At 40.3% G+C, this 19,436-nt stretch overlaps 1 pseudogene; it reads right to left on the bottom strand.

Moving 5' to 3' along the window:
* Positions 1 to 14,758: 14,758 nt before the first annotated feature.
* LOC101434636 (phosphatidylinositol 3,4,5-trisphosphate 3-phosphatase and dual-specificity protein phosphatase PTEN pseudogene) lies at positions 14,759 to 16,033 on the bottom strand (annotated as a pseudogene).
* Positions 16,034 to 19,436: the final 3,403 nt, after the last annotated feature.

The following is a 19,436-nucleotide window of genomic DNA, read 5'->3' as shown; positions in this document are numbered from 1 at the left end:
TTTCTAGGCTACAATTCATGAACCCTCTGGTGTCTGGAGGCGACTCCCAAGGACAAGCCTTGAATGATGAGGATGGTGCCCACCTCGATGCCCATGAGGCCCACGGCCAAACCCAGGGTGCAGACACAGTCCCTGTCAGCTCCGATGTAGGGTTGCAACCTTGGGTTATGAGAAAAGAGAAACCTTTAGGGTCAAACAACACCATGTCAGGTGCCTGTATGGGGAGAGGTGGTGTGTGTTTGGAGATGAATGAGACACCTGGACTCTGAAGGAGTTTAGTCTATTATAAAACTTTGCAAAAGTGGGGAATAAAGCAATGGCCATGGGATTAAGGACTCTAAGGAAGGATAATGTAGATTTGGCCCAGAATCGGAGGGTACACAAACAATGATGGGATTTAAACATGCCCCAGGGCTCGAGGATCGGCTCTTCCAAGCCCCAGTGCACCACCTTTTGGTCACAGAAATCGTCAGGGGATGGGAGAAAAGTGAGGTAACTGAGCTTCAGGCAGCAGGTTGTCTCAGCAACACCTTCTGGACCTACGTGTCCACTGTAAAACCAAATGACGTTGACCACAGGAGGAAAGATGTTGCCCACAAATGAGGGTGTTGGGAACACCCAGCATCACTGAAGACTTGGGGGATTCAGTCTACAATGGAGATGTAGCACTGATTTGAATTCCTGACAACTTGACCTTGAGTTTCTTAATCATTTTGGAAGAACCCTCCCATTCATGATTCCACAGCAGCTAGTGAGATATTTCCTGTGTCCTTTCCTCTTTATCCCTGTGAAGCTGAGAATACTTTCCTCTCTTTGGGAACCCCACAGGTCATTGTGTGTGGGTCTGGGCATGTGTGCACAAGTGCATTTAGACCATGAAGCCTGTGGGTACACGCTCATGTAGGAGTACAGGGAGGGGCTCATGGAACTCGGGAGAGGGGCATTTAGAGATTAAAGGGATATGCTGCAGACTCAGTATTTATTTGCTAGGTATTTGACCAAGACAGGGGAGGAATTTACAGTGAAATGGGAAGGAAGGGATGAGACCTGGAAGGTGCAGGAGGTACAGAGAGGAGAGGCAGCGCCGTGGGCACTTACCATTGGTGGCAGGTGTGAAGTTGGAATCTTTTATCAAGTCCAAATTTCTTTTTCACCATGACAATGTTTATTAATGACTTCTGAGTAAACTTGGTAAATTTGCCAAACTCAGCCAGTTGCCACACAGTCTACTTCTCTAGGTCCACATAGAATAGCTCAAATCCTTGTGCAAACTGGCCAAAGGGGCCATAAAGGTGGTAGACATTTGTGCCATAAGCACCCACATGGTCAGCTGATGAGCAACCATTCCAGAGCGAGGAGACCAGAGGGGGCCAGTAGAATAGAGAAGGAGGAAAAGAGCTTTAGTAAATAAAAAAGCATGAGAAATTATGTTCCAAATACGTAGGTTCACACTTGGCACAGTCTGATGTCAAAATCCACATTTCTCTCTCTTCCATCTTAGAGTTATCAAGAGGTCCGTTTGTAAAATTATCTCTTAAAATTGTTGTATTGTAAGGAATAAGGATCTTTCTATGGGTATCCAGATGCAGCAAGGACAAGTGACACCACAGACGGATGAAAGAAAAGTTTATGAGTACTTACAGGCCCTAGAACAGGGACAGAGGCAGGTCTTGCCCATCAGGAGCCACACCTCAACCAGCAGGTGGGGAGCAAAGGTTACAGTGGTCCTGGGACTCCGCCTTTGTAGCATTATAAAGATGGGGCTGTGGCGTTGGTCAAGTAGGAGTGGAGATCGGGGAGTTTGTATTGACTTCTGCAGGGGTGCAACCCCAGCTAGGATGTGGGGAGGAGAGGGAGAAGCTGTTTATCTTGTATAAGCAGGTGTCATGGGTGGTGACTCAATGTTGGGTTCTAAGACCCCCCATAACAGTGCAAGGATCCTTCACATGACTACCGACAGGGCAGGAGATGCCAAGGCAGCACCGCAGTGTGGGAAAAGCCCCTATCGTATTTTAATTCACTACAATTATTTCTCATATATGTTGGCTTTTCCAAGGTAATGTCTACTCCATGGAGCACAGGGATGTTATGTCTTATTCACTTCTCTCCTTCCAGTACCTACTAGAGAGCATGGCACATAGTATATTGAATAAATTCAATAACATTTGTTAAATGAATGACTACAAGAATGAAAAGATGCTTCTAATTCTTAAGCCTTCTATCTCAGAGCTATAGTCTGTTTCTCCGTTCCTCCCCTTCCTGAAGATTGGCCCTATAATAAGATGTGGTCCACTATTTCCTCATGGTTTCCAAAGATAAATACTCAAGACTCTATTTTTCCAATTATAAGAGACAATATGAAAAGGTATAACTACAGCAATAGCAACAGAAGTATCCTTCCAAAGTAACAAGGCTTTTAGTCATTTTTTTGTTTTCTTTTCCAGTAGTGAATGCTAGTTTACAGTTCATGATTTTTCTGGACTTTGGGCTTTCCTCCTTCCTTTTTTCTATTTAGATGGTGAGTTCACAAAATTCCTCATCTTTTTCTTACTCAATCTTTAGTTGTACTTAGGGTCTGATGATAGACTGAAGACAGCACAGTAGCGGGTTTCTTTTTTTTCTTTTCTCTCAGGCAATTTACATGCCTATGGACCCTGGATAGACTGAAAGTCAATTAATTATGAGTCTTCCAAAATGAACCAATATTAGAATATCCTACAAGATTTACATGGACTTTTTTATTTTAAAGATTTGTTTCATTTATTTATTTCTCCCCACCCCCTCATTGTTTTGCATTTGTTGTGTCTGTTTGTTGTGTGCTGGTCTTCTTTTTTAGGAGGCACTGGGAACTGAAACAGGGACCTCTGATGTGGGAGGGGGTCACCCAATTGTTTGGGCCACCTCTGCTCTGTTCTTTGCTGTGTCTCTCATTATGTTTTCCTCTTATCTCTTGTTGTATCATCTTGTTGTGTCAGCTTGCTGTGCCTGCCTGTTGTGTCAGCTCACTCTCTTGCTTGTCTTCTTTTAGGAGGCACCAGGAACTGAACCTGGGACCTCCCATGTGGTAGGCAGGAACTCAATCATTGGGCCAAATCCACTTCTCTACATGTACTTTTAATTTTATTTTTCATTAGAGCAACAGTAGGTTTACAGAAAAATCATACTAAAAGTTCAGTGTTCCCATACACCCTGCTCCACACAGTTTTCTTTATTATTAACATTTTGCAAAAGAAAGAGAAAAAGGCCATTGAGAAGCTATAGGCTGGAACTGCTGTGATGTATGCAGTGTCTGCAACTCTGGTGGAACTTGTGGTGTGCACACACAGTAACATTTCATGGTGTTGTATCCAGGCAGAATCCATGTTCTTCTTGTGAAGAGGCAGAGAAAATCACCTTCTGACCAAGGGACTCGTGTCCTGAAGAGCTGTACACAGATGGGAGGCAACTTACTTGTTTGTTCTGCTGTTAGAGCATTGATTTAATTAGAAAATAGGCTGTGGGTGGATTTATGCTGTATTAGTGTGCCCATGCAAAGTACCAGAAATCTGTTGGCTTATATAAAGGGATTTATTTGAGGTAAAAGCTAACATTTACAAGGTCCTAAAGAGTCCAACCCAAGGTACCATAAGAGGTACTTTCTCACCAAGTCCATTGCCTCTTGTTGAAGCAAGATGGCTGCTGATCTCTGTGAGGGTTCAGCCTTTCTCTCTCTCTCAGCTATGGGTTGGCATAAGGCTTGTTTCTTTCTGGGCTTTCTTAGTGTGGTAAACTATCAGGCTAACGGCTCATCTCTCTTTCTGAGGCCGCGGGATCAAAGTTCTCTCCTCTGCCGTGTTTATGGAGCTCTCTCTCCTTTCCTCTGTGCATCTTCTGTTGTGTGTCTTCTTGACTGAGTGTTTCTATCAGTCCACTAAGAGGGCAGGGAGTCAACATTCAGGCGCACCCTACTAACTTGGTGGAATCAAAGCCCTAATCTTGATTTAATCAAGTAAACATAAAGCCTCTGAATTTAATACAATCAAAGGGTATCAGATTCAGAGGAACAGACCAGTTTACAAACATAATCAACACCTTTTTTTGGAGTTCAAAAATAATATCAAACTGCTACATGTGCATACAAAGAAGCAGCAGTCAGAGCATAGTTAACCTGGGACAGTAAAAATCCAGGATGGTGTTGGGATAGCTCAGGCAGGATGCAGCTCTCCTGCAAAATAGTGGGAAGGTATAGACATCATCCAAGAGAGCCACTTTCGGGACCTTCAGACCAGAAGAGTGCTGCATGCATCCTCTAGGAGTGACTGGCTTCAGAGAGACAAAAAGTCTGCAGGGAAAACCATGAGTTGATGCCCCCTATATCTGGGAACACTGCCCATCCCCCCAAGTCAAGAAAAACAGCCTTGGTGAAACCTGTGGGTGAGTGGTCACATACTCCTTCCTGAGAAGAGGTAGAGTGCACGTAGGGCTGAGTGTGGTTTCTCTTCAGTATATGTAATCACATATCTCAGAAGAGATAGAGAGGGTGGACCAGATCTCAGCCAGTTCCCAGGGAATAGGAGAGACACCAGCTGGTGCTGAAGTGACTCCAGGAAATAGGAGGGGGGAGTGGGGGAAACTGATCTTGTGGGATGTCACATCCATGGACCCTTGGAGAGAGAGGAACTGGGTCACTGAGGGGTGGGCTGACTGGCATTCAACAGCCTGGGTGAGAGGGTAGCTGGGAGATCTAGCCAGCGTGCTGCCAGATGCCCAACTGACCTGAGGGAAAGGGGAGCCATGAGAGGCAGATAATGAGCTGCTAGGTACCTAAGCGACCCAGAAGAGAAGGGAGCCAGAGAGTAATCCATCTGGTTGTCAGGCATGCTGGGGGAGGGGAAGCTGTGGGACAAGTACCTTGCAACAGGAAACTTAGACTGAGATTTTTTTTAGGTTTTAAAATTTATTTCTATTATTTTAAAATTATTTATTTTTCCTTTTACATCTGGGCACCTTACCTGTGGTGGGTGGGTTGCTGGATAGTTGTTTGGTGAGTACTGGCAGCCTGAGACTAGTGGCCTGAGTTTTTTTGTTTTTTTCTGTTTTGTTTTCCCTTTGTTTCTTTTTTCTTTTCTTCTTTTCCTTTTTTCTCCTTATTTTCTTTATTTCACTTCTTTCTTCATTTTTTTCCTCTTCCATTTCTTTTCTTTTGTTCCACTTTTCCTTGTGTGGTCTTCATTTCATTTATTCTCTTCCCATCTTTCTGCTATTTTATTTTATTTTCCTGTTTCTTTTTTCCTTCTGCCTTTTTAAAGAGAAGCTAACCAACTGGCTAAGCCCATCAAGATAAACAAATGCCTAGACACCAGCAAAAAATTACAAGCCTACTAAGAAATAGGAAGACATTGCCCAGTCTAATGAAAAACACTAAAAAGCAGGAGAGACACAAAACATGGAACAACAAATCAAGGATATCCAAACAAACATCTTGAATCAACTTAATGAAGTGAAGGAAGAGAAAAAGGATATTAAGAAGACACTGGGGAACATACAAAAGCAATTGTAAACATACATTAAAAGAAAACAGATCTGATGGAGATGAAAGGTACAATGCAAGAAATTAAATATATGCTGGAGGGACATAACAGCAAATTTGAACAGCAGAAGAAAGAATTAGTGGTACTGAAGATAGAACATCTGATAGTAGAACAGACATTAAAAAACAGAGAAAGTTCAGCAGGGGCTCAGGGAATTGAATGATGACATGAAATGCACAAAAAAAATGTAATTTAGGCTTTCCAGAGGGAGAAGAAAAGGGAAAGAGGACAGAAGGAGTACTGCAGGAAATAATGGCTCAAAATTTCCCAGTTCTTATGAGGGACATGGATGTACATGTCCAGGAAGTGCAGCACACTCCAAACAGTATAAATCTGAACAGGCCTACCAGGACACATACTTAACTGACTGTCAAACACTCAAGACAAAGAGAGAATTCTGAAAGCAGCAAGAAAAAAGAGACCCATCACATACAAAGGAAGTTTGATAAGATTAAGTGCTGATTTATTATCTGAAACCATAGAGATGAGAAGGCAGTGATATAGCATAATTAAGGTGATAAAAGAAAAAAACTGCCAGCCAAAAATTCTATACCCAGCAAAGTTGGCATTCAAAAATGAGGGAGCATTCAAAATATTCACAGATAAACAGAAATTGAGAGAGTTTGTCAGTAAGAGTCCTGCCCTTCAGGAAATACCAAAGGGTGTTCTGCAGGTTGAAAGGAGAAAAACAGAAAAGAGAGGGTTGGAGGAGAGTGTGGAAAGGAAGATTATTAATAAGAGCAACTAATGTATAAAAAAGAGAAATAAAAACAAAATGTGAAATATAAACCTAAAGAAAAAAAATGAGTAATGTAAGAACTGCCTCGACATTGATAACATTGAATACTAATTATTAAATGCTTCAATGAAAAGACACAGATTGGCAGAATGGATAAAGAAATATAACCAGTCTATATGCTATTTACAAAGAACTCACTTTAGACCCAGGGATGCAAGGAGGTTGCAAGTTAAAGGTTGGAAAATGATTTTACAAGCAAACAACAACCAAAAAAGGGTGGGAGTAGCTATACTAACATTGGACAAAATAGACTTTAAATGCAAAACTATTTTAAGAGACAAAGAGGGACACCATATATTAATAAAAGGGAGGTAATCTATCAAGAAAAAAGAACAATCAGAAATATTTATTCACTTAATGTGTGTGCCCCAAAATACATGAGGCAAACAATGGCAAAACTAAAGGAAGAAATAGATGCCTCTATAATCATAGTGGGGGATTTTAATACACCATTATCACCATTAGACAGAACATCTTGACAGAGGGTTAATGAAGAAACAGAGACCTTGAATAACACATTAGAGGAACTAGACCTAATAGACATGTACAGAACATTACACCCAAATACAGCAGGATATACACTCTTCTTGAGTGTACATGAATCCTTCTCCAGGATAGCCACAGAAAAAAATCTTGACAACTTAGAAAGATTGGAATTTTACAAAATAATTTCTGTGACTGCAATGGAATGAAGCTGGAAATTAACAAGGGGCAGAGAACTAGAATAGGCACAAATATATGGAAGTTAGTTAAATAACACACTCTTAAACAATCAGTGGGCCATGGAGGAAATTGCAAAAGAAATAAATAATTACCTTGAAATGAATGAAAATGAGGACACAACAATTCAAAACTTATGGGATACAGTTAAAGCAATGCTAAGAAGGAAATTTATTGCCCTAAATACCTACATTAAAAAAGAAGAAAGAGCTAAAATCAAAGACCTAACTGCACACCTGAAGTAACTAGAAAAAAACAAAGACAAAAAATGAATCCTAAAGCAAACAGAAAGAAAGGAATAACAAAGGTTAGAAAAAATGAAATTGAGAATAAAAAAAATTAGAAAAATATTTAATAACAAAACCAAAAGCTGTTCTTTGAGAAGTTTAATAAAATTGACAAACCCTTGTCTAGACTAAAGAAGAAAAAGAGAAGATGAAAATAAATAAAATAAAAAAGCATCATAAGAGGATACCTTGAAAAATTGTATACCAACAAGATGGATAGCTTAGATGAAATGGACATATTTCTAGAAACACATAAACAACTTATAATGTTGAAAGAAGAAATAGAAGAATGCAACAGACCAATTACAAGTAGTGAGATTAAGTTAGTCATCAAAAGCCTCCCAACCAAGAAAAGCCCAGCACAAAATGGCTTCATGGGTGAATTTTACAAATTATTCTGGAAAGAACTAACACCAATCCTGCTTAAATTCTTCCAAAAAGAGAAGTGGAGGAAACATTACCTAACTCATTCTATGATGCCGGCATCACTATTAATACCAAAGCCGCATAAAGACACCACAAGAAAAGAAAACTACAGACCAATCTCTCTAATGAACTTAGATGTTAAAATCCTCAACAAAATAATTGCTAATTGTATTTAACAACACATCAAACACATTATACATTATGATCAAGTGAGTTTTATACCAGGTATTCAAGAATGGTTCAACATAAGAAAATCAGTGTAATACACCATGTTAATAGACCAAAAGAAAAAACTCACATGATCATCTCTATTGACATAGAAAAAGCATAGAAAAAGAAATATAGAATCCTTTCTTGAAAAAAAAAAAACACTTTAAAAGATAGGAATAGAAGGAGACTTCAACATGATAAAAAGTTTATATGGAAAAACCCACAGCTAGCATCATATTCAGTGATGAAATGGTAAAGGTTTTCCTCTAAGATCTGGAACAAGACAAGGATGCCCACTGTCATTGCTCTTATTTAACGTTACATTAGAAGTACTCCCTGAAGCACTTAGGCAAGAAAAAGAAATAAGAGGAATCCAAATGGCAAAGGAAGAAGTAAAAATTTCACTATTTGTAGATGACATGATCCTATATGTAGAAAACCCTGAAAAATCTATAACAAGGCTTCTAAAACTGATAAATGAGTTGAGTAAAGTGGCAGGATGTAAGATCGACATGCAAAAATCAGTAGTATTTCTGTACAGTAACAATGAGCAATCTGAGGAGGAAATCAAGAAAAATTCCATTTACAATAGCAAATAAAAGAATCAAATATCAAGGAATAAACTTAACCAAGGATGTAAAGGACTTGTACACAGAAAACTACACAACATTGTTAAAGGAAATCAAAGAAGACATTATGGAAGAATATTCCATATTCATGGATTGGAAGACTAAATATCATGAAGATGTCTATCCTATTCAAGCACAACAAAGACCTGGTGTTTGAAAAGATCAATAAAATTGACAAACCCTTAGCTAGACTAACAAAGAAAAAAAGAGAGAAGATGCAAATACACAAAATAAGAAATGAGAAGGGAGATATCACCACTGATCCCATGGAAATAAGGACTATCATAAGAGGATACTTTGAAATTATATTTCAACAAGAAGGACAATTTAGAGGAAATGGACAATTTCCTAGAAACATATAAGCAGCCTACATTGATGAAAAAAGAAATTGATGATCTCAACAAACCAATCACAAGTAAAGAGATAGAATCAGTCATTAAAAACATCCCAACTAAGAAGAGTCCTGGGTCAGAGGCTTTACAAGTGAATTCTACCAAACATTCCAGAAAGAACTAAAACAATCCTGTCTTAACTCTTCCAAAAAAATAGAAGTAAAAGGAACACTACTTAACTCATTCTATACATTACCCTAATACCAAAGCCAAACAAAGACACCACAAGAAAGGAAAATTTCAGATCAATTTCTCTAATGAACCTATACGCGAAAATCCTCAACAAAATACTTGGTAATCATATTTAACAACACATTAAATGAATTATACAGCATGACCAAGTAGGTTTCATTCCTGGTATGCAAGGATGGTTCAACATAAGAAAATCAATTAAGGTAATACACCACAAAAACAGATTAAAGGAAAAAAAATCACATCTATAGATGCAGAAAAAACATTTCAAAAAAACAACGTCCTTTCTTGATAAAACACTGTGAAAGATAGGAATAGAAGGAAACTTTCTGAACATGATCAAGGGTATATATGAAAAACCCATAATTAACATCATTTACAATGGTGAAATCCTAAAATCTTTCCCCCAAAGATCAGGAACAAGACAAGGATCCCCACTATCACCCCTTCTATTTAGTGTTGTGTTAGAAGTACTTGCTCAAGCACTGTAGCAAGAACCAGATATGAAAGGCACCCAAAGAGGAGAGGGTAAAGTCAAAATTTCCCTATTTGCAGATGACATGATCCTATACATAGAAAGCCCTGAGAAGTCTACAACAAAGCTTCTAGAACTTATAAATGAGTTCAGTAAAGTCACAGATTATAAGATCAACGTGAAAAATCATTAGCATTTCTGTACACCAAAAAATGAGCAATTCAAGGAGGAAATCAAGGAAAAAATACCACTTACAATAATAAATTAAAAAATCAAACACCTAGGAATAAATTTAACTGAAGATGTAAAAGACTTATACCCAGAAAACTGCACAACACTTTTCAAGAAAATCGAAGAAGACTTAAATAAATGCAAGAATATTCCCTGTTCATGGATAGGAAGACTAAATATTATTAAGATATCTATCCTACGAAAACTGATCTACAGATTCAATGCAATCCCAATAAAAATCAACACAGCATTTTTAATGAAGTAGAAAACCTAACTATGAAATTTATTTGGAAAGGAAAGAGACACCGAATAGCCAAAGACATATCGAAAAAGAAAAATGAAATTGGAGGAATCACACTACATGACTTCAAAACATACTACAAAGCTACAGTAGTGAAAATGGCATGGTATTGGCTCAAGGAGAGACATATTGACCAATGGAACCGAATTGAGAATTCTGATATAGAACCTCATTTATACAGTCACTTGATATTCAACAAGGTCATGAAGCCTACTCAACTGGGAGAGAATGGCCTCTTAAACAAATGCTGCTTGGAGAACTGGATATCCATATGCAAAAGAAGAAGAGAGGAATACAAAAAACAACTTATATAAAAATCAACTCAAGATGGATCAATGACCTAAATATAAGAGCCAAGACCATAAAGACCTTGGAAAACAATGTAGGGAAGCATCTACTGGACCTTGTAATAGGAAATGGCTTCATGAACTTCACACCCAAAGCACAAGCAGCAAAAGAACAAATAGATAAATGGGACTTCCTCAAAATTAAAGCCTTTTGCACCTCAAAGGAGTTTGTCAAGAAAGTGAAAAGAGAGCCTACACAATGGGAGAAAATATTTGGTAACCATATATCGGATAGGAGACTTATAACCTGCATAAATAAAGAACTCCTATGTCTTGAAAATAAAAAGACAAACAACCCATTTAAAAAATGGGCAAGAGATTTGAACAGATGCTTCCTCAAAGAGGAAATACAAATGGCTAAAAAGCACATGAAAAAAATGCTCAAAATCACTAGCTATTAGGGAAATGCAAGTCAAAACTTCAATGAGATACCATCTTACTCCCATAAGACTGATGGCTATCAAAAAAACCCAGAAGAGTACAAGTGCTGGAGAGGATGTGGAGGAATGGGAACACTCGTCCACTTCTGGTGGGAGTGCAGAAGGATCCAACCATTCTGGAGGACTGTTTAGTGGTTTCTCAAAAAACTAGCTATAGCTTTGCCATATGACCAGGAAATTCCACTGCTGGGTGTATACCCAGAAGAACTGAAAACAAGGACACAAACCAATATATACACATCAATGTTCATAGCAGCATTATTCACTATTGCCCAAAGGTGGAATCAACCCAAATGCCCATCGACAGATGAATGGATAAATAAAATGTGGTATATACATACAGTGGAATACTACTCAGGTATAAGAAGGAATATAGTACAAGACATGGGATAACATGGATGAATCTTGAGGACCTTATGTTGAGTGAAGCAAGTCAGGCATTGAAGGAGAAATACTAAATGACCTCTCTGATATGAAATAAGCAAAGTAAGCTGTCTCAGAGAGGTGGATACATTGATAATAGGCTTAAAGGAAGTTGGGCAGGGAGGGGAAGGTTGTGAGCTGATGCCTAGATGGGTGAAATATATGATAAGCTGGAGGTATATATTTGTACAGGGAAGGGATAAGATGGGGGCATAGGGATACCTTTGGGTGGGGCTTTGAAGACTTGAGGGAGGCTAGGGTTGGGAGGATGGGTCAGATGGCCCAATGAATTGGGGGAAGTGCTGGGGGGAACAGTTGAACATGGGAGATTGTCAGGTATGTGGTTGCAACTATAGTGTTGAGAAAACCCTCTAGAAAATATAATAAGGAAGGATTACCTGTTTAAGATGCTTAAGGGGGGGGGGCGGCATCTGGCACAGGGGCGGGCTTATAGGGAATGTGTGAGTGCTCATTTTGTCATAGTGTGTTATATCATTGGGTGGAGATCCGTACAATGAGTGTGAAGGTATACCCACATCCTGGGGAGGCCTGATGTTCTCAAGCAGAGGGAATTGTGTCTTTTGAGAGAAATGGTGAGTCCCAATGGGGGACGACAGTCTAGTATGTTGAGCCCTCAGCATTGTTGGAAGTATCTGAATCTAGTCCTTCAAGCAGTGAAGATTGATTTTCACTGTGGGCCCTGAGGGGAGGGGCAGAGAGGTATAGAATAGATGGAAGCAAGGTAACTGGAGGGCAATGGAATTGTTCCACAAGATTGTGCAATGATGGATATAGGACATGTTAAATTACACCAAAAATGTATGAAAGTCTCTAGGCTAAAATGTAGACCATAACGTAAAACATAAGGTAACTAAAAATTTAGAAAATTGTACATTCTAAAATATAAACCATAATGGAACCATGTCTGATAGCTGTGTTTCAGTATCTGTTCATCAGCTGCAGCAAATATAACATGAACATGTGAAAAGAACATTGTTGGGGAAGGGGGAAAGGGGTTTGATATTGGCTATATGGGAGTCCACTATATTGTATATGTGACTTTACTGTAATCTAAAACTATTTTGAAGACAAAATTAAAAATTAGAAAATAAAAAGAAGAAAAGATGTGGACACTGAAGAAGAAATGAAAGAAATTGCCTTGCCACTGTACATACAGGGCAACACTTATAAGAGTGATGAAAGGTAAAATATCCAAAACAAAGTTTTCATTTTTTAATACCCCAATTTATTTTTACTTTTAGTGTTTCTAAATTAATATGTATTCTATTTCTAATATTTAAACCTATCACTCCTATTTCATTTTCCTATTAATTGAATTTGGCAATATATTAGGCTTCATTTTTGAAGAAGTTTTGGACCACAGAGGGGTTCAACTATGGCAGGAGAGGAACACTGGTGTGGGGTATTATTTATGGGGGACACATGGTTGGGGGGGAGCTCTTCAGGGCATGTATATAGGGTACATAAAAATGTTCAGGTATATGTTGGGTATTTTCATAGTAGTCGCAGTGACAAACGACAACTGAGGGAGCTCTATCACATTCCGCAATGGAACAGCAACAATCTCCCAAATGCAACGGCAAAGTCAAGTGAAGAAGAAGCGTCCAATAATGAGCCCTTGATACTGATGACTGTGCTTATGAGCCTGTGTGCCTGAAATATGAACTAGGCCTGGGGCTGCAGGTGCCTAAGAGTTAACGTCCTGAGAGCCTCCGTGTTGCTCAAATGTGGCCACTCTCTAAGCCAAACTCAGCATGTAAATGCATTACTTTTCCTCCAGCATGGAACATGACTCCGGGGTGGAGTCTCCTTAGTGCTGCAAGCAGGAGAATTGCATCCATCATCTTTGTGGGCTCTAAGCGTCCTCTCAATATAGAGGAGTGGACATCACCATCCCAGGGTACACAGGATAGAGGAATAAAATATGGATAAAATATGGACTTGCTGATATTCTACTATAGAACTATTGTGACTAGTAATGGAACAAATTGTAGCATTGATTTGGAGATGGTGGCCATGGGAGTTGCTGAAGGCAGGGAGAGAGAAGAAATGTGATGTGGGGGCTTTTTTGGGGCTTGGAGTTGTCCTACATAATATTGCAGGGACAGATGCTGGACATTATATATCCTGCCATAACCCACTGTATGTACTGAGGGAGAGTGTAAACAATGTAAACTCTTTATCCATGTGGTGCAGCAGTGCTCCAAAATGTAATCATGAAATGCAATGAATGTGCCACAATGCTGAAAGAGGTTGTTGTGATGTGGGAGGAGTGGGGTGAGGGGTGGGCCGTATATGGGAACCTCTTACGTTTTTTAATGTGACACTTTTTGTGATCTACGTATCTTTAAAAAAATACAATTAAAAAATGATGGGGTGGGGGAGGTAGAGAGTGGGGTATATGGGAACCTCTTATGTTTTTTAATGTAACGTTTCATTTGATCTATTAATGTTAAAAAAGATAACTAAAAAAATAAATCTTTGTAATTTTACAATGTTTCAAGCTCATTCTTTGTTGATAGTGTCCACATTTATATGGTTAAGTCATTGTTAAGATATGTTTCTTATCTATGACCATATTATTTTTATAGTCTTTCATTTGTGGAATCTTGAGATGTTTGCGAAAGGTTCATTCTGTACCCCAATACAGATTTACTCCCTCTAACTGCCTTTTCTAGCACCAATATGCTTAAAAAAAATAAAATGCACAAACATCAGCAGTGACATTGGCCAATTCCTCAAATGTGCAGATTAATTACTGTAGCATGCTTAAGAAACCTGTGCATGTGTAAATAGCTGGAGATGGTAGATGGTCCAGAATCCAGCAAAAAATACTTTCTTTCTGAGCATTCCCTCCATTCCCCTAACCCAAATACATGCATTCAAATGTAGCAAAACCCTTTAGAAACTTACTCAGTCAACTGCAAACTTAGGTATTGCCACAAGTGCAGAGGGGTAGGATGTAAAGCTGTGTATCGCAAAGAGCTCTTTAGCCACTTTGGCTGGTGAGAGAACACAAAAGTAAAATTCCTACATGTACATGTCTGCCTCCACTTTTTATAAAACTGGAATAAAATGGGAAAGGACCATCTTTATATATTCTAATTGAATTTTAAATGTCCTTTTGACACAAAAAGGTATATACATAATATAGCTACATAGTCTTTTTTCAGCTGGACAAGAGTCAAAACCCTGTGTTTGTATAGGGTATAACACGATTGGCCAGGAACAGAGAATTGTTCCTATAATTGATAATCTGTTAGAATGTCCTATTACCGTTAAATAAAAGGTCCATTTTCAGTTTATTCAAGTTTGTTTTTATGGTGTTTTATTCCTCTTGATAAAAAAAAAAATCAGACTTTTGTAATTCGTGTATGCTGATCTTCACCAAAAGGTTCATACTCTGGATCAGAGCCAGTGGTGTCAGAATATCTGTAGTGATCAGGCTCATTGTCACTAACATCGGGTGTTATGGAAGTTGAACTGCTAGCCTGGGGATTTGATGGCTCCTCTACTGTTTTTGTGAAGTCCAGCTTTACCTTAAGATTTGGAGAAAAGTATTGGTTGGCCTTGTCTTTATTTGCTTTATCAAGATCATCAAATGTTAGAGTAAGTACTAGATATTCCTTGTCATTATCTGCATGCTCTACACTGCAAATACTATCAATTTCTCGATCACATAGACTTCCATTTTCTACCTTTTCTGAGGTTTCCTCTGGTCCCAGTATGAGGAATATAGTTACCCAAAAGTGAAACATTTTGTTCCTTTTTAGCATCTTGTTCTGCTTGTGGAAGAATTCTTCTTTGATGTCACCACACACAGGCAGTGGCTGAGGGAAGTCAAAGTACATGAGCTCGTCCTCCCGTTGCGTGGATCTTGAACTGGAGGAATATATCTTCACCTTTAGCTGGCAGACAGCAAACTGAGGATCGCAAGTTCCGCCGCTGAACACTGGAATAGTTTCGAACATCACCTGTGAAACAACAGCGCCCCTGGTCTATAATCCAGATGATTCTTTCACAGGTAGCTATAATAAGACACATAGCGCCTCTGATGGGAATAGGTACTCCCTTTTTTCTCTGGTCTTTACTTCTCCATAGAAATCTAGGGCCTCCTTTGCCTTTAAACATTTCCTCTGATGTAACAAATATGCACAAATCTTAGGCCGGTTCGTCCCCTTCCAGCTGTACAGTGAATTGCTGCAACATGATGTCATCTTCACTTAGCCCTTGGTCAAGATCTTCATTAGAGGGTTTGGTAAGTTCTAGCTGTGGTGGGTCAAGGTCTTCAAATGGATACGGTGCAACTCTGCAGTTAAATTTGGTGGTGTCATATGTCTTTCAGCACAGATGGTATATCTCGTAACGGTCTTTAGGCTTTGAACCCAATAACCTTACTTCCTCCTCAGTGTTGCTCCTGTGCACAGCTGCAAGTCTTGCTGCAGGAAACCCCATAGCAACAACGTTTGGGTAAATGTAGGTCAAGTCAAGTCGAATCCATCCTCTTGACACCTTCTTTGTTTCTGAGAACCATCTCCTCGATGCTGGCTGTCATGCTGGGAGCCCGTGGCTGAAGGAGAAGGAGGAGAGCGCTGTCAGAAGGCGCTGGGGGCCGCTCCTGCGGGAGGGGACGGCCGTGCACCTGGCGGCCGCCCTCCCGGCTGCGCTGGCTCGGCCGCCCGCGGGGCTGCTGGGTGAGGGCGCCCGGCCTCTCCGCAGACAGAGGCCCGGCCGCGAGGCAGCGGATGCGGGAGCACGGATCCTCGGAAGGGCAGCTCCGGGGGCCAGGGGGCTGAAGATGCGCCCCGGGCCCTGACGCGCCGCGGCCGCTGTGCCGGGGGCAGAAGGGGAGAGGGGGCCCTGCGGCGAGCCCAGCCCGGGAAAGGGTGGCAGAGACCCCGGCCCTCCCCGGAGCCGCAGCCCTCATCCCCCTGCCTGAGCCCGGCCTCGCCGCGCGGGGCTCAACTCGCAGCTTCGGCTGCAGCTTCCGGAGGAGGGAACCCCCAGTGTCGGCTTAACACCCTAATCCCTTCCTGCACTTCGTAAGTCGGTCCGAGGTATGTGTTTGGGGAGCTGTGGTCAGTTGTTCCATGTTCTGCTTCTCCCCCTGGTTTTTAGTTTGTTCACTGGGTTGTGCCTTCTTGGTTTGTAATTTTTGGTAGCTGTCTGGTCATCTTTTCATCTTGATGGTTTTTTTTTTTCATTTGATTAGCTTCTCTCTCTCTACTCTAGGTTTTATTTTGGTGCTGTTTCTGTGTGTGTGTTAAATTTCATCTTTGACACTTTGTTTCTCTTCTTCTATTTCCTTGCTGCTGTCTATGCTCCCTTGAAGGAAAAAGATTAGGGCAGAGAAGGCAAAAGAGATAAGAAAAGAAAAAGGATAATAGTAATAATAAGAGTCAAAGTTAGAAGAGGAACCATAGGAGACCCAGGAAAATGAATATGTAACTCATGTAAGCAGCGGAGAGTAATAGGAATAAAAAAGTGGAGACCAACAATGAAATGGGGACCTGAATAGAGAAAGATATATAAAATGAATTAAAAGTCCAGAATGATGAGGAGAGAGGGAAAGAGAAAAGAAAAGACAAAAAGAAAAAGTTAATAAAAGAAAGAAAACAGAATAGACAAAAAGAAATAAAAAACAGAAAAATGGAGAACTAAACAAAAAGTGGTGGAATGTAAGGACAACAACAAAAAGCAGAAGATGGAACCATGAAGGAAGGAAGAGATAGTGCTGGTAGACAAAATTGGTATACGCAGAAAAGGTGAAATCAAGGAAGAGGAAACATAGCAAACAAGAAACAAGCCAGCAGCACCTAATTAAAAAAAAAGCTGGGGGAAGAAAGAGGAAATAAAAACAAAACAAAACAAACAAACAAACATACAAGCAAGCAAGCAGTCAAACAAAAATGAAGGAAAAACTTCCTTACCTTTAGGTGCCTGTGGAGCTTCTCAGGCTGCAGGTGTTCATTGATCAATTACCCTACAGCTTCCCCTCTGCGGGTTTTGAAATGGGTTTTAGCAAGTAAACTAAGTTAAATTTTTTAAAAAGTCACCTTTTTTTTTAAGGAAAAATAAGAGACCCAAGAGAAGCTAATACAAAAATAATGATTGCGTTTTCCCTGTCTTAAAGTATCAGCTAGATTTTGATATGCCAGTGGATCACTACTCGAAGAGGAGCCAATTGAACTAGGGACCTTGTGTATTTAAGGTGAAACTCTTCCACTAAGCTAAATTTTCTCATTGGGTCAGTGAGCTCTTCAGAAAGCTATCCAGCCACTTTCCCTCGGGCTGTTTGACTTTTTGCAGTTGGGTAGACTCCCGCTGGTCAGGAGCCTGTCTGTCCCTCTCTCCCAGGTGGCAGGATGCAATAGCCTGTGTGAGCCCATCCCCCCTCACCCCTGCTGGTGAGGTTGAGTTTCCTTTTGAAATTCAAATAGGACCCTGGTGACTGAAGTCACCACAGGAAAATGACTCTCAACCCTTTTCCAGACCACCCCCTCCTCCCAGAGGACCCTAAACAGGCTCTTGGAAGCTTATTAAGTGCTTCCTACTGCCCCTCTCTATTAGGGGAGTTGAAATTTTGATAGTTTTCAGTACAGAGCTAGTCAATTGCCTGACTACCCTTTCCCAGGCTTAGTTTCTCTATCCCAGGGTGGTTAGGTAAATCAGGCTGCCTCAGCAGATTGCCTCTCCCCTCTTCCTGGTGCCACCTCCAGCCAGCTGGTGTGCTCCCCAAAGCTCAAAATGGTCCAGGCAACCAAACGCACAGAAAGAAAACCTGTCTCCACCATTCACCAGAACCCTCCCACTCTTGTAGAAAGCTCCTTCCCACTGGGTAGTGGGCCGGAGTAGGTGCTCCCAGCGGCTTTTTGCTTTGAGGATGGGGCTCAGCTCTCCGCAGTTTCTAGCCCTAGGGGCAAGACACTCACAGTTTAACCTTGAGCAATTTATCTCTTTGTCTAGCTCCCTCCAGATCAATGCCCTGAAGCCTCCTGCTGTGTGGGTTCCCAAAACAGCAGGATCTTGCCCCAGTTCAGCCGTTTTTTGGGGGGAGAGATGGTGAGTGCCCACTTAAACCAACACCATCTTGCCACCTTTGTTTCAGAAGCTGAAGATATGTATATCCTATCACCTAGCAATTCTAGGAACATACCCAAAGAAATGTGTTTATATGTTCACCAAAAGACTTATAAAAATGATTATAAAGGAACTAATCATGATAAATACAAACTGGAAACTCAAAATGTACATTGAGTAGATTATACAAATAAATTGAGGAATATGTATGTGATGGATAGCTATTTTATAAGAATAAATGAGCTATTATTACAAGCAACATCATGGATGAATCTACAAACAAATTTTTGAATGTTTGGAAGAAGCCAGACACCAATAAGTATATGGCATATGATTTTATTTATATAAATCTCAAAATAGGTAAAATTAATTTGTATTGCTAAGTCAGGATAATGACACCATTGGGGAGGAAGTCACTGGAAGGGGGCATCAGGTGACTGAGGAGGCATCTGGAATTGAGGTAATCTATTTTTTTTCTATGTTATCACACAAAAAAAGTTACATTAAAAAAAGAGGTTCCCGTATACTCCACCCCCACCCCACTCCTCCCACATCAACAGCCTCCCCCATGATTGTGGCACACTCATTGCACTTGGTGAACACATTTTGGGGCACTGCTGCACTACATAGAGAATAGTTTACCCTGTAGTCTACACTATCCCCCAGTACCGTCAGTGGGTTATGGCAGGATATACAAAGTATGGCATCTGACCCTAAAATATCATTTAAAACAACTCAAACTCCCAAAAATGCCCCCACATCACATATCTACTTCCCTCTTCCTGCCCTAAGTAAATACTGTGGCCACTTTCTCCACCTCGATGCTAAAATTTCTTCTATTACTGGTCACAATAGTTTTATAGTAGAATATCAGTAAGTCCACTCTAGTCCAT

The sequence above is a fragment of the Dasypus novemcinctus genome, chromosome 11 (genome assembly GCF_030445035.2).
Source record: "Dasypus novemcinctus isolate mDasNov1 chromosome 11, mDasNov1.1.hap2, whole genome shotgun sequence".
NCBI lineage: Eukaryota > Metazoa > Chordata > Mammalia > Cingulata > Dasypodidae > Dasypus > Dasypus novemcinctus.
Note: the sequence above shows the minus strand (reverse complement) of the source record. Positions and strands in the feature narration are given on the sequence as shown.